This window comes from Tamandua tetradactyla, chromosome 4 (assembly GCF_023851605.1).
Source record: "Tamandua tetradactyla isolate mTamTet1 chromosome 4, mTamTet1.pri, whole genome shotgun sequence".
In the NCBI taxonomy this organism is placed as follows: Eukaryota; Metazoa; Chordata; class Mammalia; order Pilosa; family Myrmecophagidae; genus Tamandua; species Tamandua tetradactyla.
The window spans coordinates 41,840,136-41,867,221 of NC_135330.1; the positions used below are offsets into that span (position 1 = coordinate 41,840,136).

The following is a 27,086-nucleotide window of genomic DNA, read 5'->3' on the forward strand; positions in this document are numbered from 1 at the left end:
TTAGACTTGATACCATGGGCCAAGGAATATCTGTTCTGTTGGTCATCAATATCCTTCTCTATAGAGGATACTGGGATAAACTAATCTGAAAATTAGTCTCATTAATTTCTAAAGTCAACACACATTTTGGAAGTGCCTACTAAGTGCTACTAAATGCCTACTAAAACACCAGTTATTTTGGCAATACTTTGCAAATAATGTTTAATTTTTTTCTATTTTCCAATCTTCCTAGTTCTCTTAATGCCATTTCTGATTTCTCTACCTCAGTCAATGCTTTACTCTTTATTCCTGCTTGATTGAATAACAAATATAAGATATTTAAAAGCAACCTTAAGGAGGTTGGAAACAAATGATTGAGTAAAAATACTTTACATTTCTAAATAAACAAATAGGCAATATGCAGCAAATGCAAAATTATTAACAAACTGTTCCAGAAGTTATTTGACAGTTTACCTTCCAAATAGACCAATGAAAACTTCCTTGGCTCATGATATAACAGATTACTCATGTGCTCATTCATTTAATAAATTATTATCAAATCCCTTTTATTTTCCTGGCACTGTAACAGGTGCTGGGGATACAATAGTTGTCATAATAAAGTAGTCTCTGTTCCTGGGTAGCTTACAGGTTAGCCATAGATTCAAACCATACAATAAATAGCAACCTAAATGCAGCCAGTTATGAAAACAATGAAGTACAAGGTGATATTGAAGCACACCATATATTGAAGGCTTAGCCTGTCACTTAAGAAGGGCCACTGAGGAATGTGGATAAAAGATGTACAAACAGAAGGCAAGAAAAAATTATAATACCTTAGCAGAACAAAGAGAGGTTATGAGTGGGAGGATGGAGGAGAATGTGGGGCCACTGTTAGAAGAGATGATGAAAGATGAGTCTGGAAAAATAAACTTGGATCAGATCATTGAAAGCAAAGTTGAAGTAATCTGATTTATCCCAAGAGCAATGGAGAGTCACTGAAGGATTTTATGCATGGAGGTAACTTGAGTATATTTGCATTATGTAAGGATTCTTTGGAGAGAGTGTGAAGAATGAAATGGACAGAGGTGGAGGAATAGGAGGTTGGTAAACTAGGTAGGCTATATTTTCAGTAATTCAGGTGAGAGATGAGGGGGACTTTCCAAAATTATTGAGGATCCAACAATAATTTAAAGGTAGAATTTGATGGCTATATGTAAGTAAGAGAAGGGTGATTCAAGAAATGGCTCCCTGGATTTGGCTCAGTCATTTCTCTCTAAGGGAGAAACTTTCAATTGCAGCTTGGAAATTTAGATCTTAAGAATACATGGTCGGGAGTACAAGGATAGTTCAGTGGTAGAATTCTTGCCCGCCATGCGGGAGACCCAGGCTCAATTCCCTGCCCACACACTTCCCAAACAAGCAAAATAAACAAATGAAGAAACCAAACCAAAAAAAAAAAAAAAAAAATCAACAAATGATGCCACAATAGCGGGATACTCCAAGATGGGAAAAAAAAATGAAATGTGACTGCGCCATACAACATATAAAAAAGAAAAAGAAAAAGAAAAAGAATACATGATCCTTACTGCCAACCAAGCCTCCATGAAATACTTGTGTGGGGAAGATTATCTTCAGTTCCTTATTTCTGACCCAGTGAACAGGGACGTTTCCTTCTTTGCTCTCTGACTTCACTCATCTCCAGTTGGAGAAAGAATGTGATCTCAATATGGACATCAAGTTGGAGAAGCAAAAACTCAAGATGTTATTTCAACTTGACAGAGATGATGGAAGGGTGGGAAGAACTGTGGAGCTGCTGGTGATCAGGAGTTGGGGAAAATAAGGATCCCAGAATGAGGTTAAGCCAGGGTCACTGCAATTCAGCTATGTCTTCTGGGACTCATAAACTGGTAGGATGTGTCCACTAGGGCCCTCTTTTATGGGTAACTAGAAGTCTCCTAAAAAAAGGGCACATTATAAAACATAATCCTAAATATTAAGGTAGAAAGTTGGGTTCAAGTACATAAGAATGTTTGTAGTATAGAGGTTAAAAATACGGACTTGCGAGCTGTAGCTTGATGGTTAACAGTGAAGGTAAAAATTTCAACTTGACCACATACAAGCTTTGGCCATGGATTATTACTTGACCATATATCCCGGTTTCCTTATTTGTAAAAATGAGAACTTCCCTATTTATCTTATAGGGTAATTGTAGGGATTAAATGAATTGATGTATAGAAACCACTTTGAACAGTCTCTGATACATAATAACTCAGTAAATATTGACTATTATTATCATGGCTTGTGCTTAGCTCTTCATGGACATCAAATCTGAGTACTGGGTGGAGATGGGGATGGCGGAGAAAAAGGTGAGAACACAATAACAGTGATGTCTTGGGTAAAATCTCTGAAATTGTTAGAGCAAAATCTTTCTATATAACCCGATAGTTCCATGGAATTTGGGACATTTGTATGACAACTGAGACTCAGAGTTAGAGTTCTGCAGCTTTGAAAATCAGCATTAAACAACATAATTACATGGAATCTAGAATAGGGAATGAAATGTTGTTATTCTGCCCAAAATACATTGAAATCTATTTTGGACAGAAAATAAAAACAGTATTTCCAATGTCCCCTGGAGGGATTGGGGAAAAGTGTGGAACTATTAAACTTCTCCAACTGGGAAATTCCTGATATTCTCTAAAGATTAGGGACCCCCAATTTAATCAACCAAGCCCTCAATCTTGAGACTTGCCCTTATGAAACTTACTTCTGCAATGGTGAAGCTTAGCCTATTTATAATTATGCCCAAGAGACACCCCTAGAGAATTTGTTTTGTTGCTCCTATGTTGCCCCTCTCTCTAAGCCAACTCTGCAAATAAACTCACTGCCCTTTCCCTGTGTGGGACATGACTCACAGTGGTGTAAGTCTCCCTGGCAATGTGGGACATGATTTCCAAGGATGAACGTGGCCTGGCATTGTGGGATTGAGAATTCCTTCTTGATCAAAAGAGGGGAAAGAAATGAAATACAATTAAGTTTCAGTGACTTAGAGATTCCAAGAGAGTCAAGAGTGTGTTTTAGAGGTTACACTTGTGTAAGTTTCAGCCAGATATTGCAAATTTACACAATATGCCAAGCTCCAACAAACAGTATTCCTGAAAACCCTAAAGAATACCCTGAGCTCTGCTTAAGACTCTATAAAAGTTTTTCTAAGTAAGTTTATTTTTTTCAGAAACTTAAGGTCTCCCATGTTGCCATGTCAGATAAGCCCTGAAACCCAGCGGTACCAGTCTCTCCAAGAATATTGACTAGTTTTATTCCTCTACTAAGGTCAACACTCTTTTCTAGCGTGGAGAAGTGAAAATGGTCATTGACCAGATATCCCTGAAAGAGTGCTCAAATGAGAGGGAGGATATGAAACTGAGAAATTAGGATTTAATGATTATGACCATTAACTCATTATACAGATGTTTCTTTTTAGTTTCTGCCGTATGAGAATAGCTAGAAGGAAATACCTGAAATTGTTTAACTGCAATCCAGTAACCTTGGCCTTTGATAATGATTATATAACTATATAGCTTTCATTGTATGACCATGTGATTGATTGTAAAGACTCAGTTTACCAACCCCCAACCAACATCATTCCTGTGAACACTAAAATACATCCAAAGATTTATCTGAGAGCCTACAAAAATTGCACACACTAAGTTTACTTTTCATAAACCTAAACCTTAAGGTGGTTCCTAGGCCAGATAAGTTCTGACACCCAGAGGTACCAGTCTCTCCAAGAACATCAACCAGTTCCATCCCCCCATCCCACATTGCCGAAACCCTTTTCAAAATGAAAAGAGATAGAGAGGGCATAACCGAAATATCCCTAAAAATTGGGAGAAGGATCAAAGGAGAAGGAAGAGTTATAATAGAGAAGTTAGGATTTATGACTACTGAGTCATTATATTAATAATCCTTTTTAGTCTCTAGCATCTTGGAGCAGCTAGAAGGAAAAGCCTGAAATTGTGGAACTGTAACCCATTCTAAACTTTGATATCTGTTGTATACTTGTTAAAATGTACTTTGAAGCTTATTGCTTTTTTGTATATATGTCATATTTCACAATAGAAATGTGTATGGGTAGATGAGTAATAAAATAAAGGCAAAAATAATAACAATAACAGGGAGTGGAAAAGGCTATCTGTTGTTTAAAGTTTTCTTTTTTTCTTTTTTTGAAATAATGAAAGTATTCTAAAATTGATTGTGATAATGAATGCAGAACTATATGATGATACTTTGAGTCACTGATTGTACACTCTGGATGGACTATATGGTATGTGAATATATCTCAATAAAATTGCATAAAAATTGACCAGGGCACAAGAATCACCAGTAAAGGAGTGTGCGTGCTTCTGTCCGACGTGCCCTGCAGTCCAAGGGGCCGGGCCGGGTGTGAAAAGAGGGACCTCACCCTGGGCATCAGAAACAGGCTCCAAAGGAATCTCAGGAAGTTTGCCTCATTGAGTGAGGCCAGGTCCCAAAAATGTAGATCAAAGTCATCCCCTGATAATGCTTTCTCAGTGTTTTAAATGAGCTTCCACTGCTACATGACAGTTGGTCTCAGAGAGGCATCTTTCTGATAAAAAGAATATGACTTACTCTTGAGAAGCAAATAAGATAACCGGGGCAGTATGGGTGAAGTCCTTAGTGTGTCCTGCTGGAGTACGTGAGTCCATGCCACTTGCTCTGTAGGAAAGCCTTACTGGCAGACTGACAAGATGAATCACTGCTGAAATGTTGTATTCAAACAGAGTTATGGAGCAGAACCAGGATATGATTTAACAAGAAATAAGCCCCAGGGGTCATTCTGAGTTATGACTCTTTTGGTGTGTCCCTGTGAACTTGATGTCTGCTTGAATAATACTAGGATATACTGTGTTGAGCAAAGGAAAGGCTTTTCTGCAAAATACGGGAAGATTTTCTTTTATCATTCAGGTTTTTTCTCTGGTTTTTCACTGTTTATGCAAGTTTATTTTCCTTGTAGAAGAATGGGGGCTAATGAGTCTTCAAAATATGACTAACTTTGACTTTAATTGTCTTTAGGAAAGCATAAAGGGTCACAGTGTTTGTTTGTAAGTCAAAACATAGTCCAAAATGTACAAATTATGAAATTTGGTTTCCATCCAAAACTTGACAATATTAACCAAACTGATACTCTTTAGTTTCAGCTTTCAAAGTACTTTTTACTGTACATTTTTCCACACTGAGTCCAGAGAAGTATTTTAAAAGATGAAATACGAACATGTAATTTCCCCACCTAAAACTTTTGATTAACCTGCCACTATCTGGCAGGTTTATTCCAGCTTCAGCTCCTTCCTGATCCTTCTAGGACAAGCTTCTGTTCTTCAGTGTACATTTTTCTCTCAAGATCAGATATTGAAAACCCAAATACAGACAGAGGTAGATAAATATAGGCCTGGTATAAGACAGGAGGCCGTGGTGGGGCCTGTGGCCATTTGAGGATCTCGTGGGAAAACTCAGGTTGCTTCTTGGCTTTCCTCACTGCCAGTTTGGGATCCAACTGTTCTGGTTCTACTTAACCAATTGCTATTCATATAGCATCTTTTCACCTTTCAAAATATTGCTCTTACCTCCTGTTTCTTCTCACTATCTGTCATTTTGAACTATTTTATATACACATATATCAAAAGATGAATAAAATAAGTGTCTGTGGTAGCCGAAATATGACCTCCCAAAGATGTGTGTGTTCTAATTCCCAGGAACTTTGACTATGTTACCTGACCTGGCAAAAGGGATTTTGCAATGTGATTAAGTTAAAACCCTTGAGATGGCAGATTGTCTTGGATTATTTTAGTGAGCTCAATGTAACCACAAGGCTCCTTAAAAGTGGAAGAGGGAGGCAGAACACAAGGTCAGAAAGATGCTATGTGAGAAGTCCTTATTACCCTTGAAGGTGGAGGAAAGGACCATGAGCCAAGGAATGCAGGTGGCCTCTGGAGCCTGAAAAGGGAATGAAATGGACTCTTCTCCCAAAAGGAGTGCAGCTCTCCCGACACCTTGATTTTAGCCCAGGCAGACCTGCATTAGACTTCTGACTTTGAGAACTATACAATAATGCATGTGAGTTGTTTTAAGCTCTAAATTTCTGATAATTTGCAGTAGCAGCAATGGAAAATTAAGGAAGTACAATATAAAAAACAATTCAAACACTAAAACCTATGCAAATGTCACTGTTAAAAATTGTAATGATAGTTACACTAAGAAGTTCCGACATATGTTTAATTGGAATTCTTGAGAATAAGAAGAGAGGGAATGAGACAGAGGCAATATTGGAAAGGATGCATGTGAATTTCCCTACACCGATGTAATACCAATCACAAATTCCAGAAGCCCAAACCAATGAATACTAATTAGAGTACATAAAAAGAAAACACACGTTGAAATATGTAGCGAAAATTCAGAAAACAAAAGATGAAGCAAAAAATCCTTAAAAGCTGCCAGAAGAAAAGGCAAATTGTCAACAAAGAAATAGAAGCTTGACCAATAAATGAATATTTTGACAGCAATAACAGAAGATAGAAAACAGTGAAATGATCAGTATGCTGAAAGAATTTTCTGCTAACTAGAAGATTATACTGAGTGAAAACATTTCCTAAGAATTAATGTAGAATAAAGAGATTTCCAAGAAAAAAAACTACAACAGTTCACCAATTATTCTAGAAGAAATTCCAAAAGATGCAACTCAGGCAGATGGAAAATGATTCAGATGGAAAGTCAGAGATGCTAGGAAGAAAGAAGGCCAGAGAAAGTACTACATAGGTAGAGAATTTAAATGAAAAGTGATTTTATAAAGCAAAAGTCATAACTTTTAGTGATATTAATAATATATAGAATTAAACACAGCATTTTGGTTACTCTAGTTGGCCAAGTAATAGTCCCCCAAAGACATCCATGTTCTAATCCTTCAAAACTGCGGTTATGCTACTTTATATGGCAAAAGTAGCATGTGCGATTAAATTAAGGCTCTTGAAACAGGGAGCATACCTTGGATTAGGGATCCAATCACAAGGGGCTCTTTCAAGAGGGAAGTAAAACAAGTTGTTAATAGGGTGGTAAATGGGAAACCTGTATTTTGCGCACAATTTTTCTGTAAACCCACAACTCCTTTAAAAAGGAAAAGCGAAGAGTCAGAGAAGGAGACATAATGGTGAAAGCAGAAGAGAAATAGAGAACAAAAGAAGGAGAGAGACTTACAGTTGCTAATTGTACTGTCAAAAGGGTCACAAGCCAAGAAATACAGGTGGTCTCTGGAAGACAGAAACGACGAGGCAGTGGATTCTACTCCAGAATATCCAGAAGGAACACAGCCCTGCTGACACTCATTATGGACTCCAGAATTGTACCTCCAGACCTTAACTCCAAATGTTAGATAATAAATGTGTGTTCTTTTAAGTTACTAACTTCGTGGTAATTTGCCACAGCACCAATAATAAGCTAATAGGATTTCAGAAGTTAATTTTTGGTGAAAAAGTAAAATTGTTGATTAATACTAGATTTTAAAATCATTTTATTTTAGAATTTTTTCAATCATACACAAAAGTAGAGAGAATAGTTTAATGAACCACTTCGTATCCATCATCTAACTCCAGCAATTGACATTTTGACTGTCTTGTCTCATTTACTCCTCACCTTCATTTTGTTTTTATTGCAGTACAGTATTTTTGTTATAATCATAGCTAATGTATCTTTTTACCAACAAATATTTCAGTATTCATCTTAACTGATAAGAACTTAAAAAAAATTTAATCCATACACCACTATCACAAATAAATGAATACTAATTTCTTAATATTATTGTCTTAATTTTCTTTCTGTAAAACAAACGCCATAAAATGACTTGGCTTAAACAATGGGAATTTTATGGTTTATGGTTTTGAGACTAGGAAAAGTGTGAAATTGAGGCATCAGCAAGGTGAAGCTTTCTCTTGGAAGACTGGCATTTGGGGGCTGGATGCCTGTCATCCTTGGACCTTGGCTTTTCTCTCACATAGCCCTGCATCTGGCAGCATCTCTTTCTCTTTCAGGTTCAGTTGATTTACAGCTTCTGGCTGTTCTTCGTGGCTTCTCTCTCCATGCCTGAATTTCATTCTGTTTATGAAGGACTCTAGTAATCTGATTAAAGCCCAATTGATTCAGTTGGCTGCGCCTTAACTAAAAATAACATCTTCCAACTGTTGTATTTCCAACAGGTTCATAACACAGAAATGGATTAAAAGGAAGAACATGTTTTTCTGGAGTACAGAATTCAATTCCCTACAATCACACTGATATGCAATTCAATATTCAGATTTCCCAGATTGTTCCCCAAATGAGATTTTTTAGTTGGTTTATTAGAATCAGGACCTAAACAAGGGCCCAAACGTTGTATTTGATTTTTCTCCAAGTGACTTTTGTTCTCTTACAGTGTCCTTAACCTGAATAATTTTTCCTGAATAATTAGTGGAATACATTGGGGTTTGTCCTATAAAATATCCTGCATTCTTGTTTCAGTTGATTGCCATTTAAATTTTTCTTCTTTTCTCCATATTTCCTGTAAACTGCTAGTTAGACATAGAAGCTTGATTGTATTGACTGGATTCTGATTTAGTAGGGATTTTTTTTCTAGTGATATTGCATAGGTGATACTGCACTCTGTGTATTTCTTCACATCTTAAAAATATCTTGTTGACTTACTTTTGGTAATGCTAGTATCAGATGGTGTCCACATGGTCTTTCCAGTTTCCCATAAACATCTTTTCCTATTTATTAGGGAACATTTAATTTGAATAAGTTAAAACATGCATCAAAAATAATAATAAAAAGAATATATAACTTTCGATCCAATGGGGGAGAAAAATAGAATGATGAAAATTACTTAGTAATTTTCCCTTCACCATGAAAAACAGAACAGGGAAAAATTAACAGAAAAGGCAATACAAGTAAAAATCACAAAATTAGACGATGGTCTTAAGTTTAAATGACATTTGCTACATTAAATATAAGTGAACTAGATATGCCAGCTAAAAGACTATGATTATTAGACTGCTTAAAAAGTCGGCATATATGAGACATATCTAAAATATAAGGATACAGAAAGTTTTAAAGAAAAAGATGGAAAAATGTATATCATGTGGATACTAATCAAAAGAAAGTTACCATAGCTACAATTATATCAGACAAAACAGACTTTAATAAAAGAATACAGTAATTAAAATGACTATAATTACATGCAGCAGCATGCATGAATCTTATAAATATAATGTTGATCTAAAGAAGCAAGACATTACCGAATGGTTACAGTGTGATTCCATTAATATTATGTTAAAAAGATTAGACAAATTAAATTGCATTTTAAGCATGCCTTCATGAGCTGCAGAAATACAAACAAAAGCAAAAAAGAGTGTAATATAAATGTCAAGACAGTGGTTACATCCTATTCTAGTTCACTAGCTGCTGGAATGACACACACCAGAGACAGATTGGCTCTTTTTTTTTTTTTTTTTTCACTTTTACATGGGCAGGCACCGGGAATTGAACCCAGGTCCTCTGGCATGGCAGGCAAGCATTCTTGCCTGTTGAGCTACCGTGGCCTGCCTGACAGATTGGCTTTTAATAAAAGGGGATTTATTTCATTAGTTCTTCAGAGGAAAGGCAGCTAACTTTCAACTGAGGTTCTTTCTTACGTGGGGAGGCACAGGGTGATCTCTGCTGGCTTTCTCTCCAGGCCTCTGGGTTCCAACAACTTTCTCCAGGGTAATTCCTTTCTGCACATCCAAAGGCCTGGGCTGAGCTGCAAGTGCTAAGATGAGGTATGCTGAGCTGCTTGGGCTGTGCTATATTGAGCTCTCTCATTTAAGCACCAGCCAATTAAGTCAAACATCATTCACTACAGCAGGCACGCCTCCTAGCCAACTGTAGATGTAATGAGTGACAGATGAGGTTCATGTACCATTGGCTCATGTCCACAGCAACAGAACTAGTTGTCTTCACCTGGCCAAGTTGATAACTGAATCTAACTACCACACATCTAATGAAGGGGTTGCAGAGAAGGAGAAGATACACGTTGGGTTATTCTGTGGGCTTGGAAATTATTTATTTTTTGAATTTTGACTTGGGTGATTGTTGCATGGTATAAGATCTTGAATTATTTCTCATATTGCATTCAGTTTGTTTTCTATTGCAGCTGTAATAAATTCCCACGAACACAGTAGATTAAAACAACTTGAATTTATTATTTTATAGTTTTGGATGTCAGAAGTCCAACACAGGTCTCTCCAAGCTAAAATCAAGGTGTCAGTAGGGCTGCATTTCTTTCTGGGGCCTCTAGAGGAGAGTTCATTTCATTCCCTTTTCCAGTTTCTAGAGCCTGTCTGGTTCCTTGGCTCATAGTCCTTTCTTCCATCTTCAAAACCAGCAATAGCCTCTCCTGTAGCATCATTCTGACCTTGTCTTCTGCCTCCCTCTTTCACTTTTAAGGACCCTTGTGATTACATTGTGTCTACTAAGATCAAAGACAATCTGCCCATCTTAAGAGTCTTAACTTAGTCATGCTGCAAACCCCTTTTGCCAGGTAAGGCAACATTCACAGGTTCTGGGAATTAGGGTGTGGACATCTTCGGGAGATCATTGTTTTGGCTACCACTGATGCATCTATATATTTACTCACTTTTTATTATGTGTATTTTATTTCAAAATAAAAGTAGTTCAAAGGGAGAGGGAGAGAAAGAAGGAAAAGAGAGAAGAGAAACATTTTTAAAGACACAAAGCTGATACTTGAGTGGTAACTAAGTAGACTCAAGAAAATTGAAATCTAAATTGGCCATGAGAAAAACCTGGAAGCAACTTGAGTTTTCACTGTTGATCCCCAAAGGATCAGAAATTATTAGTACCGGGTACCTGTCAAGGTGGCATGAACGTGGGACTGTAAACTAGATGACTTGTTGCAACTCTATTTAAGAAGCAGCTACCTCCCTCACTCTCTGCAAATGAACAATTATCCTCTGCCACCTTTGCAGAAGATTGGAGACTTATATGGAGAGGATAAAATGAGGGTCTCAGGACTACAGGGCAACAGCTACCATTGAAGGCAGGGTGCCTTACCAAAGTCAGGGGCTGACATGAATAGTAATATACTGAATGTCGTTAATGCTCGGGTTTTCTCATATATAAGACAGGCACAATAAAACCCATTTCATAGGTCTTAGAGGATTTAATAAGATAATATATTTAAGTACTTGGCACTGTGTCTGAAACACATGTAAGTGCTCTTCAAAAGATAACTTTTTTTCTCATCATTACAGCTACACATACATTGAGAGAGAATTTAGAAGTATGTTGGATCATGTCCATGTGCTGGACAATGGAAATCAATACCTTTAGTTAATAGAAGATGAATCTAAGAAAATCAGCTGAAACTGAAAAAAAGAATGGAGAAGTATGAGAACAAGCAGAAAAGGTGTAGTGATCATTCATCTTTTTTGAAATTAATTTTTAAATTAAAAAATATAACAACAAACAAACACAAACATTTTTAACATATGATCATTCTGTTCTACATATATAATCAGTAATTCACGATGTCATCACAGTTGCATATTCATCATCATGATCATTTCTTATAACATTTGCATCAATCCAGAAAAAGAAATAAAAAGATAACAGAAAAAAATGCATACATACCATACCCCTTACCCCTTCCTTTCATTGATCACTAACATTTCAATCTAAATTTATTTTAACATTTGTTCCCCCTATTATTTATTTTTATTCTGTGTATTTTATTTGTCTGTCGATAAGGTAGATAAAAGGAGCATCTTTCTTTTTTTTTAAACTTTTATTATTGTATAGTATAACATATATACAAAGCAAAGAAATAAAAAAGCAATAGCTTTCAAAGCACTCTTCAAAAAAAGGTTACAGGACAGATCCCAGAGTGTGTCATGAGCTACCATATGATCCTTTCATAGTTTTCCTTCTAGCTCCAGAATATAGGAGGCTAGAGGGCTTAAATACTTTTTTATCATCACAATCGACTTTTTTTCTTTTTTATGTGAACAATAACTTATATACAAAAAAGCTATAAATTACAAAGCACAACACCACAATTAGTTGTAGAACATATTTCAGACTTTGACATGGGTTACAATTTTAGGTTTTTATTTCTAGCTGCTCTAAAATTCTGGAGACTAAAAGAGATATTAATTTAGTGATTCAGCATTCATATTCATTTGTCAAGTCCTATCTACTATGCATAATTCCACCATCACCTTTGATCTTTCCATACATCTCATTGGGGTTGTTTGGGTTATGGCAATTCTAAATTTTTGCTATTGGAAGGGTCTGTCACTAATATGAGGTATAACTACATTTTTTTTCTTTTCTTTTCTTTTTTTTGCATAGGCAAGCACCAGGAATTGAACCTGGGTCTCCAGGATGGCCAGTGAGAACTCTGCCTGCTGAGCCACTGTGGCCCACCCCCGTAACCACTTTTTGGAGAGTGCTTTGAAAACTATTGCTTTTTTCTTTCTTCGGTTTGTATATATGTTATACTATACAATTTAAAAAGTTAAAAAAAAAAGCATCAGAATGCAATACACCAGAAAATGGATCAGCTTTTACAAAGAGGATTTATTAGATTACAAATTCACAGTTCTAAGACCATGAAAATGTCCAAATTATGACCTCAACCAGAGGATTACTTCACTCAAAACAGGCTGATTTCCATCCAGGGCTTCTATGTCACATGGGATGGCACATGGCAATGTCTGCTGACCCTTCTCCCCTGGGTTTCACTGATTTCTGGTCTTGGTTCCAGTGGCCTCCTCTCTGAGCTTTTGCCTGCCTCCAAGCATTAAACATCTGCATCTGGGCTTTCTCCAAAATATTCCTCTCTTAAAAGGACTCTAGTAAACTAATTAAGACCTACCCTGAATGGGTGGGGCCATATCCAATCAAAAGGTGACACTCACAATTGGGTGTGTCATGTCTCCATGGAAGCAACTAATCAAGAGGCCTCACCCTACAATAGTGGATCAAGATTAAAAGAACATGGCTGCCGCCACAAGATTGGATTCGGATTGAAAGAAAATGGCTTTTCTGGAGTACATAATAGTTTCAAAAGCGCACACAGACATTTAAATAAACATATAGATGAAAACTGATATTCAAAAATGTACATCTAGATTCAAAGGCAGAAATTCTGTTGGCTTCAATCTAAGAGAAGGGGAAAAGGAGAAGTCAAAATGGATATTTTTAAGTTATTTTTTAATCTCAGTTTTCACTTTTATCAAAATGATATATTCAAGTAGTGATTTGGTATATTTGGTATAATACAAATATACTCTAAATAACAGGACAAAGATAAGGACTGAAGATTGTTATGTCAGGTTGTAGTGAAGTGCATTTATTTTCCACTAATTTTCTGCACACTTTATAAACTAGAGAAAACTTGAATATCGAAACAAGGTTTTCTGCATGGTTCACTCAATTCCAGTTTCCGTTTTGATCATGCTGACTGTTAGAGAAAGCATTTCAGTCAGAAGTGCTTGCCCTGGGGCCAAGGAGGTTGTGTGGGCTCAAGTACTTGCCTGTTCACACTGAGTGTAAACACTTTGCCTCTGAAGGAGTTTATAATTAGTAACAGTTTGAAAGATCTCACTCTGACTGCAGAGAAACCATTTAAGGATTAGATTAGGTATGTGTGAGATATGAGGAGATGATGAAAGACATTTTGTGTCTAATTCTTCTATCATAGGTACCCAGGATAATGCTCCTCTAATGCAATATATTTTGTCTTCTTTTGGGTTCTTCCTTTTCCAATGATGAAAGTGATGTATCTCTTTGGAATGGGAAGTTACTGGAGACGGACTGGCTTAAGAGAAAAGCAGGTTTGCTGTATGAGATCACATCCTGTAGACCCGGTAAAGGTGGAGTTTGCCCTACCACTCCTTTATTACATACCAAACCAATAGTTTCACATGAAACCATGTGCTTTGCCTTTTGTGGGAAGCAGGCTAATAATTAAAGCAATGTAATGTGGGCTTTGATAGAGGTATACAGAAGAAACTGGGAATATGGAGGAAAAAAAATATTCAACTTTACCTGAGAGTTTGAGGAAGGCATGATTTTCAATAGAGGATATTCAGATGGTAAATTGTGTTGTAACAGCTGCTTTCAGTTGCAAGCAGCAGACAAATCTATAAAGGTAATTCAAAGGCACACGTAATTGGAAGGTCCAGAGATAAAGTGAGCTGCAGTGTCGGTTTGTGCTCAATGATGTTGTTAAGGTCCTGATGTCTTCCTTCCCTTTTTCTGTCTTCCACAGTGTCAAGCTTCAGTTGAAGATTCATTTTCCCTCATGTTCTCAGGATGGCTATCAAGTTAGCAATTAATGACAAGAGAGAAAGAAAGCATGTCAATTCCAGAACCCCCTCAGAAGAGTCACGGGTTCTTTCTCACATAAACCTCACTCTATGGTTGCGTGCTGGCTATAACTGAATCGCCTAAACCAACTGCAACCAGGGTGTAAAATCATACTGAGGAGCCAAAATCTAATCCACAAGCTCAACTCACAGCACCAGGGATATATGGATATTTAAACAAAAATGGAAGTAGCTGTTGAAAACAACAAAAACAAATGGCTGCAAGGCAACCAGAATGCTCACTCTATGTGGGAACAATGCTCAAAGAGGCAACAGCTTGGATAAAGGCATGGGGGAAAGAAAGAACAGAGCCTGTTCAAACTCAAACTCTAATGCAGCTAATACGGTTGCAATCCAGGAGACGTGGTGGGAGTTGGGAGCAAAGGAAGTTGGAAAGATAGTCAAGGACCAGATCATAAAAGCAGCTAAATTCTCTGATAAGGACTTTATTCTGTAACCAACTCTAACTGTTAAAGGATTTTAGGCAGAGGAATGATATAATGAGAATTATTTTTTTGAAAACTTTCTACAGTGCTGTTAAGAAGCTACAGTGATGAAATAGGAAGGTGAAACTGGAAGCGAAGAGAATACTAACTTGGGGCAACTGAACTAATACCTTTAAGTTTTATTTGTAGTATAACAACAATAATATTTTCCTGTTATTAAGATTAAATGAGATTGTGCCAGTAGACACTGTTGTATACCTCAGAAAAGCCATGTTCTTTAATCCTGATTCAATATTGTTGGGTGGGATCTTTTTGATTAAGTTGTTTCCATGGGGATGTCAACCACCAATTGCAGTTGGGACTTTTGATTAGGTAGTTTCTATGGAGCTGTGTCTCTACCCAGTCAAGGTAGGGTTGTTTACGGGAGTCCTTCAAGAGGGAACCATTTTGGAGAAAGCTTCAGAGCCAAAATGAAGAGAGGCATTAGGAGATTTAGGAAGAAAATGCCCCCAGGAAGCTGTTTGAAATGAGAGAAGGCAAGCAGACATAGCCATGTGCTTTCCAGCTGACAGAGAAACCCCGAACATCATTGACCCTTTCTGAAGTCAAGATATCTTTCTGTGGATGCCTTAGCTTGGACATATTTATGACCTTAGAACTGTAAACCTCCAGCTTAATAAATTCCCTTTATAAACGCCAACCCATTTCTGGAATATTGCATTGACAGCATTAACAAATCAAAACAGAGATAAATGTGGAAAATGGTTAACACCATTAATTGAAAATGCAAGTTATCTTTTGTTCATATACTTCTAAGAATTAGTTTTGCATTTCACCTGCACTATTTACTATAAACTTGATCACATTACTTACCTTGAATAAGATCCCATTTCTTATGAGATTATGATTATAAAAAGCACAACATAGATGAAAAAGACTATAGTCCCATAAGTCACTATGTTATTTCCATAGAGGAGATAGTGAGAAACAGGGAGGATGAAGATACAGTTTAGAGAATCAATGACATTTCCTGATGGATTGTATATGGGGGCTGTGAGATAGGGAAAAATCAATTATGACTCCTAGATTTTTACCTTGAGCAAGCATAGATTGAGATTACATCTACTGTGATAGGGAAGTTTGGGATGCAGATAAGGAACAGCATTCATGGGGAAAATCAAGAGCTCTATTTTGGACCTTTTAAGTTTGAAATGTTGGTAAAATATCTAACTTGAGGTCTTAGAGAGGAAATTAAATGTGGGAATCTGGAGCTGGGAAGTCTGTGATAGAAATGCAGATATGGGAGTTGAACACATATCTATAGTAGTCACCCCAAGAGAATGATGACTTTAGTTCAATTGCATATGGAAAGGGAAGATATTAGGACGCTTTTAAGACCCAAAGAACTCTACAATTCAGTATCGGTTGGAGGAATCAGCAAAGCAGATTGAGAAGGAAAAGACCATGAGGTAGGGAAAAAAGTCAAGAGCTTTTTCAAGAAAAAGGAGTGCTCAGCTGTGTCAAACTCTGATGAAAGACTGAATGAGGTGAGTAACAAATCCATTGAATTTGACAGTATATAAGCTGTGGTGTCAGTGGAGTTGTGGAGGTGGAACCCAGGTGGGAGTGAGCTGATAAATGAGAAATGAAGAACTGGAGACAGCACAAGTAGACAATTTTAAAAAGGAGAAACAACACTAGTGATGGAAGAAAGTGTTTCCTATTTTTTTTCATTTTTACAACACAGGAAAGCTTCCAATGAGATGTGATAAATGAGATAGATTCTAAAACAGAATGTAAGTGATACAAACATTCTTTAGGGTAAGAGTTCTAAAACATTGTTGCCTTTTGATGGACATGATGCAGCTGGAGGGAGCAAAGTCCTTGAGTAGACCTAAGTTCTCAGGTTCAGAGTACAAGTCAGTGATTAGCTTTTGCACGGAAGATGGATGTGTCTTCTTTTCTAACAGGAGGGAAGAAGGAGAAGATTGTGATGAGGCAGGTGGATTTTATAGGTTTAGAGAAGATACAAGCAAGGAGTTCTTCTTTGACTAACTATATGTGTGGGTTTTCTCAACCTCCTTGCTTGGCACTTTGGAAAGTTAGATTTTTATTTCAGCTTTGGGAAAATCTATTTTATTATTTTTGTTTTTTATCTCCTTGCTTCATTTGTCCCTGTTCTCATCCATTGGAATCTCTTGCAGATAAATTGGGCCCCCAGGTCTATATTGCCTATTTCTTAACTGTCCTGCGTTTTCTCTCTTTATTGTTTGGCTCCACATTCAAGACTATTTCCTTCTCTTTCAGATTAATAATTTAGTTTTCCAAGCATGTTAATTCTCTTAATTTGCCTTTTTGTTTAATATTTTTGGACAATATTTCAGTATCTAAGATTTATATCATTTTCTCTGATTGTTCCTTTACCTATAACTCTGTTCTTGTTTCATGAATGAATATCTTCTCTAATTTCTCTTAGTACAATAAATTCATGTCCTACTTTTTTTGTTGTTTGTTTTTTCCTTGTGCTTTTTCCTCAAGCTAGGTTATTCTGTTCATTCATCCTGATGTTTGACTTTTACTATCTTTGTTTTCCTCAAATGTCTGGTGTTCCTAAGGACTGACTGATTAGATTTATAAATAAAAGCCTATGTTGGTGGATACAGGTAGCTGACTAATGTACACTTCACTTGCAATTGTGTAGCACTGATTAGAAAGCCAGTCTTTTCAAACATCTTTCCTTCATTTCAAACATCCATCAGATGGTAGTTCCTGGGTAGGTGGTCAGGCTCTACCTAATAAATTGTGCCACATTATAGTAAATTCCTGTGGCATTCCATTTCTGATTGTCTCCTTTCTGGCTTGTTGACTTATCTCATTGAAAATTATCTCATAATTTTGTTTCTACTTAGAAAGTGTTCCTTATTTTCTGGACATTATTGGAACCAGATAAAATTCCAAAAATTAAAGAAAGCATGATTAAAAGCGCTAATTTACTGATCCTTGAAAACTGGTGATTTTTGCGAGTGATTATTATATAATACCCCTTTTTAGAGCATTTTGTCTCACAAGAACCATTTTCACACCTTTCCTCACGCTCTCCTGATTAACAAACACGTCCTTGAGCATCAGTCTAGCACTTTGGAAGAAAATGCACGTAATTTCATAATGAATGTTCTGCTTTCATCCAATCTGAAACACACATGATATAAATAGGGCGTCATTATTTAGCAGATGTGAAAAGAGTCAGAGAGTCACCATGGAGAAACTGATATTGCCAGAAACAGATTCAGGCAAGTTCCTTGGATTCAAACGATATTATTATCTAGCACAGAGAACCAGCAGCCAGGGCTGGGTCCTTGCTCCATTGCCTTGTGTGATCTTGATGACTCACTTAAACTCTCTGAACTTTAACTTTATTGTCTGTAAAGCAAAGGTGACAACATTTGTCTTGGACAGTCATGGTAAATATTAGAGATAAAACATCAGTCTGGCAAACTCATGGTAAGCTCAGAATAAATAGTAACTATGAAAATCACAACAGCTATGATGACAAGGACTATTATTATTTATTGTTTTAGATACTTTGGCTAAAACGAATACCATAGAACGATTATTGATGATGATCATCAGCGTATTTCTGGATGCTACGTATCCATGACTTTTCATTCTGTCTTCTTTCTAATGATGTGATGAACGATGGACAGACAGCTAGGTAAGGCAGTCTCCATAGCTAAATATCATCTTAAAAGAAGTAGATGATTCTGTGTTACTTCCCTCGCCCCCACAATTATTGTCTTATACCCTCATGACATCAATATTGTGTAAAGCATCATTGTTTTAAATGAGGCTCTGGTTTAAATGATTCAAATTAGAGTGTACTAAAATTTAATGCTACTTCTTATTCTCTTTTCATATTTGTATGTCACTGTTTGAAGTTTAGTGGTGGTTGCCTAGTAAATGATATCACCATTTAATGTATACATAAAATATGACTAATAACCTGACTAGGCTGTAGTGAAAATTTAAGTAGTGATTTAAACTAGTTAAAAAGCACTTTCTTTGTCAGTAAAAAAAAAAAACAAACTCATAATTGTTATTATTTAAGCAATGAGTCTTTCGTTTATCATTCCTTCTTTTTGTAATGCTGTGCTGTTTAACTAGTTGACCCCTATTTCCTTCAGATGTCACTTTCTTAGGAAGAACTTTCCTGACCATCTGCAAGCTAGGAAGATCCCTTGTTAGGCTTTCTCATAGTGCTGTTCATCTTTTTTTTTCTTTATAATACTTTGTATTATTTTTTATTCCTTTATTTGTATAATTACTTGATTGACATCTGTCCTTTCATTATAACAAAGTCTCCACCAGGGTAAAAATACGTTTCTTGGCAAATAATAGGCAACAAACAATATTTGTTTGAATAAATAAATGACTTTTCACCTTAAAATTAAAATCAGATATCTCTATTATGAACTTCAGCATTACTGTTTGCTTCTAGAAAGGTGTTCTTACTCACGGCATTTTTGTCTCATATAATGGGACAAGGATTCGTCTTGGTTCTTCTAATGTAGTGAGGTAAATTTTAAATTAAAAACTTATTAGAATTGCTTCTAGTAAATCCCTTCTAGACTAAAGAGGAAAAAAGACACCAGAACAGATAAATGAATGAAATTAATCATGTTAAAGCCACAAGAACTATAGTGCAAATATTAACATAGTGGTATCAAAGAAGAGTCATAGACATGAGAAGTCCCACAAATTATAACATTAAATGAAGGTAATCAGATTGTAAAATTTCATATACTATGAAATTTCAGTTTTGCCAGAAATACGTATTATGACTATTAGGACAAAGATCGTTAAGTTATGTTATTATGGATGCCAATTGTTTTTTCATTACTTTCTGTGGTTGCTAAATTCATTAACATGAGCATCTAATACATTTAAAATTAGATATAAAAGGATGGATGACATTAACTTCTATTTCAGAAAGCCTTCTATAGTTCATCACAAAACAGTAAAAATCAACCACTTTCTTAAACCTCCTCTCTTCCTTCTCCAAGACCCGGTTCATTCATATAGATCATTTCTTTTCTATAAAAATTAATCATTCCAAATGTAAACAGTTAATATTCCAAGTACCATTATTTCAAATATAGCTATTCTTAACTTCATACTAAGGTCTTTTCATATATTCAAGGATGAGATTGGGTATGGAAGAAAAATGTTAGATTCCGTGATGATAAAAGACTCCTGCAACACAATTCATAAACTTTCTGTGTTAACTGACATCTTGAAATACTTATGATTTTGTTTTATGCTGTTAACCAATAAGTCCAACTAGGTAGTTTAATGGTTTACCATTGCCTTTACAATAAAATGCAAACTCCTTACAATAATCTGGGCTCTGTCTTCCTCTTCAAGCTCGTTTAACACCTCTCTCTTTCTTGCTCCCAGTGCTGCAGTAAACCTGGACTCTTTTCTGTTCCTAGTAGATTATTTTGTTCCTTGAGGTTTTAAATTTTCTCTTCCTAGTAATTTGAACGATTTTTCCCATAGTCACATGACTATGACTCAGTTCAAACATCAACTCTGAGAGAGATAATATTCTATTACCTTATCCTATCTGCTTCTTATTTACATAAAGTTATCTTGTTTGAATTACTTATTTACTGTGTTTGCTCTCCCCAATAGAAAGTGAGTTTCATGAGGAGGGACCTTGATCAACTCTATTGCCATAGTGCCAATAATTTTGACTGGTGGGGAGTAAGGTAGAAGTTTAAAAAAATATTTGTTGAACATGTAAATGAAAAGAACCTGCTTTTCCATCCATTCTTCATGCCTCCACCCAAAATATGTCAAGGTTCAGAAGCAGATAAGTTTAAGTAATTTCTGAAGTTTAGGCAATATATTTTCAGTTTCAGAAAGAATACCATTTCAAAAAGATTTCAAAAGAAATACTTCAAAAATTTCCCATAAAGTAAATACGTGAGACATTAAATCTAAGCATTATGACATATTCCCTAATATTTCCATTATAAAGTCACAGGACTCCACAGTATTTCTAATATTTATTTTTGAAAGATTTTTTTGTAATTAATTCTGTATAGTTTTATTATAAAGACACATGTACAGATGACAGCAATCCTTTCTTTAAGGATTGCAAAGATATTCATATTTAGGAATACTTCCCCACTCTCACCTATGGATTTCTTTGAACTGCAGTTATGTTGAATCTACATGTGCCTGATTTACACCTAGGCTGATGACTTATTTGTGATTTCTGTCTGGATATACCCTTTATTTCTTCAGTCACATAGGATTTTTCCATCACAAAGCAAACATTTGGGATTTTCCGATCTTTAATATTGTCATAACTTCTCATAATTACACCATGGGTTAGCCCCATGAAGCCTTTTTATAAATGACACATTAGAAAGCACCTGGCAAAGAATGTTCTCAGGGTCACTAAGATCCTTCTCAATGTTGAGTGACTCACGAGTAAATTTTAGACCCACACCAATAGAGGAGAAACAACCCAACCTAGTATTATTTTAAAATCTTCTACAAAATTATCTTGCAACAATAGGTGTCTTGGCAAGATGCTATCTTCCTTTTTATGCAAAATACATTAATTCTCAGTTTCCTATGACACTGCAAGTTTTGTGTCAACATGCTTTATAATATGATGACAATATATGTTGAAATGCAATATATGCTCAACTCTGCAATAGATGTCATCTTCCGTGTTAACCATTATTTATTTAAAAAAATAAAGTTTTATAGAGAGGATGTAGAGTTGGAAATTCCCTGCAGAACTTGGAGTTTAATGAGAAATTCAGCATGACACAGATGATTCTTCCCTCCCGACTTGCCCTTTAAAAAATAATTTATGTCAAGAATTTCTCACTGTTCCTCAGAGGAAGGATTTAATAAAGAGGACAGAATGAGGATTGATGATGAGGATTTAATGAAGAAAGTTCCAAAGTTGGGCAATAAAAACTTGGTGGACCAATAAAAGTAAACCTTGCGTTCTTAGAAACAAATCTGCCTAGATATATATTTAGCCTTGATGCCTTAAAACTAGCTTAACATTCTTTTTTTTTAAATTGCATTAGATTTCTCTAAAGTCTAGATGCCTCAGAATTAAAATCAGAATAAGGAAGTAATTGGAAGATTACTTGGTTTGTTAAAGAGTCTGACAAAAGGTTGAGTAAAGACAATGACTCTGGGTCTTGTTCTTGAGCAAACACAGGTAGCTTCTCTCTGGTCTCCCAGGCTCATTCTAAGGCATCCAGAAACCATCCAGGGATTTAAAAATTTAAAAAGACTTGAGGCTCAATGGGAAAAGTCTTAAACATAACATTAAATAGTAGCCAGAAAACACTTCAAGTTCAAAAATTATTAAAAAAGGAAAAAAACGTAAACAATTTCCTGGTGTTTATAGAGATTTATCACTTCAAAATCCTTCACACATAAATAGGTATCAAAACTCGCTAAGATAGGACTGTGGTAGGCTGATGTTTCGAAGTATAATTGATAGTGGAATAATTTTGTCCCCAGACATTTATGGGGCTTGTGTTTCAAGGAATTCCCTCTAATAAATTCTGCTGTAGTGTCAACTTTTGCTCATTCAGAAATGGATTAGCCAATTTTTCAGATATACTACTTCTTTGATCATTATCCATTTTATGCTGCTAATCACATCAACAAAGTATTTCAACTAAATTATGATTAGGGTTAGGAAGAGATGAAATATCAAGCTGTTTATTCTGCTATTTTTTTTTTTTTTTGTAGCTATAGCTTTTGGTTTGATTTGGTTTGCTTTGCTATCGTTTAACTTGGTAAATTGGACACTTATTTAATTGGCTGACCAATGAACACCTCCTCCCTGCATTTTCTAGCATTTCCTATCCTCCTTTTCAGGGAAAGTGTCCTTCTGTCTGTCTGCCTGTGTGGCAGCAGTGCTGTTCCTACGGTAGGGTCCTGCTTACTGGCCGTAGTTGGTTAGAGGGTAGGTAGCCACCTGACCACGTTAGGTCAAAAAGAATATGAAATTAGACTGAAAAGGAAAGAGAGGCAAGACGCTTAACAGAATGACTGCATTTCCTTGCCCATATAAACCTTGGGTTTGTTGACAGTCATATTTTCTGGTATGTGGAACTAAAAACAAGACAAGCAAGGGAGAAGAGGGGGAGAGTACAGGAGACAGTGGCAGAGAGAAGAGAGAACAGTGAAGCAGTTTCACAGACATAAGCAAGAATGAAATTTGTAGAGACTTCTGACTAGGTTTAATTCTTCTATTTCAGTTGCTTTTGAGGCAGCTATGTTCAGTCCTTGCTTCAGTGAGATAACCAATTACTTAAAATAGAATTCCTTTTTTCCTTAACTAGTCGATCAGTTTCAGTTATTTATAACCAAAAGAGCTGCAATTATTTCAGTTAGGGATGAACAAATTGATTGTTGAATGAAATCAGAGGCCCTATACCTGATCTACGATGTTCCTAATATCGATAGAAAATTTGGATTTTATTTTTCTAACTGGCATTTAATATTTGAGTCCAGGTCTTTTTAATAAGGCCCTATTTACAGAAAATCCTAGATAAGCCATTATTTTGGTGGATTTAATTTAATTAACAAAAATATTGAGTAAGTACTTATATTACAAAACCCTCATCTGCAGTTTATTCTGCTTTTGCTATCTTTTGTCCTTTCCCAGATGTGTGCCATGAAGTGTAAAGGATACCAACATACAAGTTTGAATAAGATGTTCTACATTCTAGCTTAAGATAATGAAAAATGTATAAGCCTGATTTGCTGCAACGTAAAGTGTAAATCTCCGAAAGCTTGATATTTGTTATGCACAGTGGCAGAAGACTTCATAAAGAAAGTGATACTTGAACAGAATCTTAAAGGATGTTTAAAAGAGAAAGGGGCAGAAGCATCCTGGAGTGATACCAATGTGAAATATGGCAAAGAGGTATAAAAGTGAATAGTATGCTTGGGAAATGAGGAATGGACTTTTTTTTTATGAGAACAAGAGAAGCTTCAGTGATGTGAGGGTAGGAAGATGGATTGAACACAGAATGTAAAGGTACTGGTGCACTGCAAGCTATTAAAGATTTTTAATCAACAGAATGACAAAAATCTGCATGTGTTTGGAGAGATCACTTTGGAGATATTGTGGAAGGTGTCTGTGAATGAGAAGATAATGGATAAAGATCAACATCGACTATTTAGACATATTGAGTCATCAAACTAGGCTCTGAAAACGGAATTAAAAAGAAGGGTTGTATTTCAAAAGTACTTTGGAGGTATAACAAGGATGATGTAATAACTGTTGGGAGTTTTATGTTGGTAGTGAGAGAAGAAATCATTGAAATTGGCTGAAGTCTTTAAAAAGTGTGTGACAATGTTATCAAAGATAATAATATGGGTCTGAATAAATAAAGAGGATAAGGTGGTATTCAATATGTCAGAATGGAACACTTGGGAACCACTCAAATCCACATGTACAACAGGCAGTTAGAGGTATGGTAATAGATATTCTCCCTGTTACAAAAATTAATCAGGGCTTCCGTCATCACTTGTAACAAATGTTCCAAGCCAATGCAAGATGTTGTGGGTGGGGTGGGGTACGGGAATCCGGTATTTTATGTGTGAATGTTCTGTAAACCCACTAAACTTCTGTATTAAAGCAATTATTTAATTAAATTAAAATTTAAAAAGTCAGGACTAGAAATACAGATGCAGAAATTATTACACTTGCCTGAGGAAAAGCCAAAATAGAAGGGAAACCAGTGAGAATGGCTTTGGAAAAGACAAAGGAAAACAAAGTTTCAATGAGACAGTGCCAAGTAGGTACTACTGAGGTCAAGCAAGATAAAACCTGAAAAAGCCCAGCAAATCAGGCACTGTGGGCTCTCTAGTATGTTCTGCAAGAGCATAATATGTGACAGGGTTGGGGATTATCCACTAGAATCATCTGCTAAATTTTAAGGAATGTTTCCTCTTTTCTGTGAAGTAAAAACTTCACTTGTAGAGATTTCTGTGTTGGATTCCCCATAGGATTCAGCCATGTCTGCCTACATCTCTAAGACTGGGTTGGAAAAACACAAAGTAATCTATTGGCATGGGTGACTGTGGAACCACCAGAAGAGAACTCATTCCAAAAGACAAGTGAGTTAGTCCCAAATCCTAGGGTCAGTGTCATAATAGAAAGGTACTTCTGAACAAAGCTGGGGATGTGCTGCCAGGCTTGTCTCTCTATTTTACCCTTATGGCCAGGGATTTGTACCAGAATTCCAGAAAAGGAGATGGTAAAAATAAAAAGGCATTTATTTAAGATTTGGGGAGGAAAAGGTGGCACTTCCTTGTATTCCATGCAACAGAGTGCAGCAAAGCTGTGGGTTAAGAGAAATTTCTCACTTATGGTTACTTTCAGAGACATGGACCAGGCAGAGAACCTGGAAAAGAGAAAAAATAATAGGAGAGAATGTTACCCTTAGAGATAATATAACAGTAGCCAGAGCAGGAGGGGAGGGAAAGCCTTTTGGTATTAACGGTGGCTAATTGTGAAGCACCAATGTGACAATCTCAGATGCCTCCAAGCACGCGTTAGAAGAATCTGGAGTCCCTACATTTGTGGCTGAGGAGCAAAGGTAGAGAAATACTATTTCATTAAAATTTTATGGTCTTGTCTCTATTTCTGTTTTGTCTGGGGAAATGCTCCAATTGCCATATTTAAAAAATCTAAGCATAGGTAGTTACCATCATAGAATCACTTTAAATAAAAACAAAAGCATCATGCCACTTGCCCTTCATCTCACATCAGGAGGACTCACGAAAGACAGTTGATGTATTTCCTAGGAATTCTATAGAAATTACACTCTTGCAAATAGTTTTTTTACTTTCTCATTGTTGTACTTTATTATAGTGTTGCACCACTGGAAATTTGAGCAGGTCCTCAGAATATTTAGTTAAATTGCTTTGTCCATTGCGTGTCTCTGAATAATACTCTAGAAAGAAATATTTATTTCATGTGTTAAGAATTTGTGTCTCAGGATCTGTTTAAAGAGCTTTATATGTGTTCCTTCAGCAACTGTTAAAAGGAAATATTATCTCCACGTTAAAAAAAATGAGACTTTCAAAAGTGAAACTTTGCCGAGGGTCATACAATTAATAAATAGTAGACTAAATATTGTAACCCAAGTTTGTCTAGCCTTTCGCTGCTGCGTTATATGCTGCAGTCAGAGCAGTCATTAAAGGTGTTTCCAATGCATAAAATTTCCATGTCATTGCATTTTAATCTTCATATGCACATGGTGCTTTATACTGCTCTGAGATATAATACTCAAACATTCTGATTTACTTGACGCATCAAATTCTCCTCATTATTCAAGGACACTACTCAGGAGACATTTCTACCCTTAAACAATAACTGGCCTCTCTTGCATTTTGCCCTTGCTTCTCTATAGCCTGAAATTAATCCCATTATACCTGCTTCTAAGAATTATTCACTGGGAACTTTCTCTAGAAAAATCCTGAAATGAAATTTCAAAATAGGAAATTATTAAACTTTAATAGCATAAGCTACCCTTATTTACATGACTCATTTGGGCAAATGTTTAGTATTGCACCATATGCTGAAGGTTAATATAAACAGGGGCTGGATTAGATCAGAGAGAGGAAATGAATACCAGAGTGAAGCAAGGAAGTAAAGAAAGAATGACATGAGAAAGATTATCATCAGATTAAAAAAGGATCTCTTTTGTTGCTTTCCAAGGAGGAAGGAGAATGGGGAAAAAAATATAAACAGCTGTGACTAATAATAACAAAGTAAAGTGTGTAAATAGCATCCCATAGTCACATTAGGTTAACTTTGCACGAAAGAGGGGAAAAAAAAAAAATCCAGAAATAAGAAACTATGGAAATAGGAAAAAGTAATGTTTCCAGCATCCTAATTTTATTGTTAAAGATATTTAATCTCAGTGGTGTCTTTCTCTTTTTTTATGCTAATGGATTTCTTAACATTATTTGCATGATTCTTGAGTATTTTGAATAAAATAAAATGACAGTATTCTTAATATTTTTTATATGTGGCAAGTATTTAGCTTTTGGGCTGCTCACTATCTTGCTCTACTTCTAAGAAGAGATTTACTTACAGGGAATTAATCTTTCCCTCCTTGAATAC

The 27,086-nt window shown here is 35.9% G+C and overlaps 1 pseudogene; it reads left to right on the top strand.

Annotated features, from left to right (window-relative positions):
- The first annotated feature begins 846 nt into the window (after positions 1 to 846).
- LOC143680219 (large ribosomal subunit protein uL11 pseudogene) overlaps positions 847 to 27,086 on the top strand; it is a 33,796-nt pseudogene continuing 7,556 nt past the window's right edge.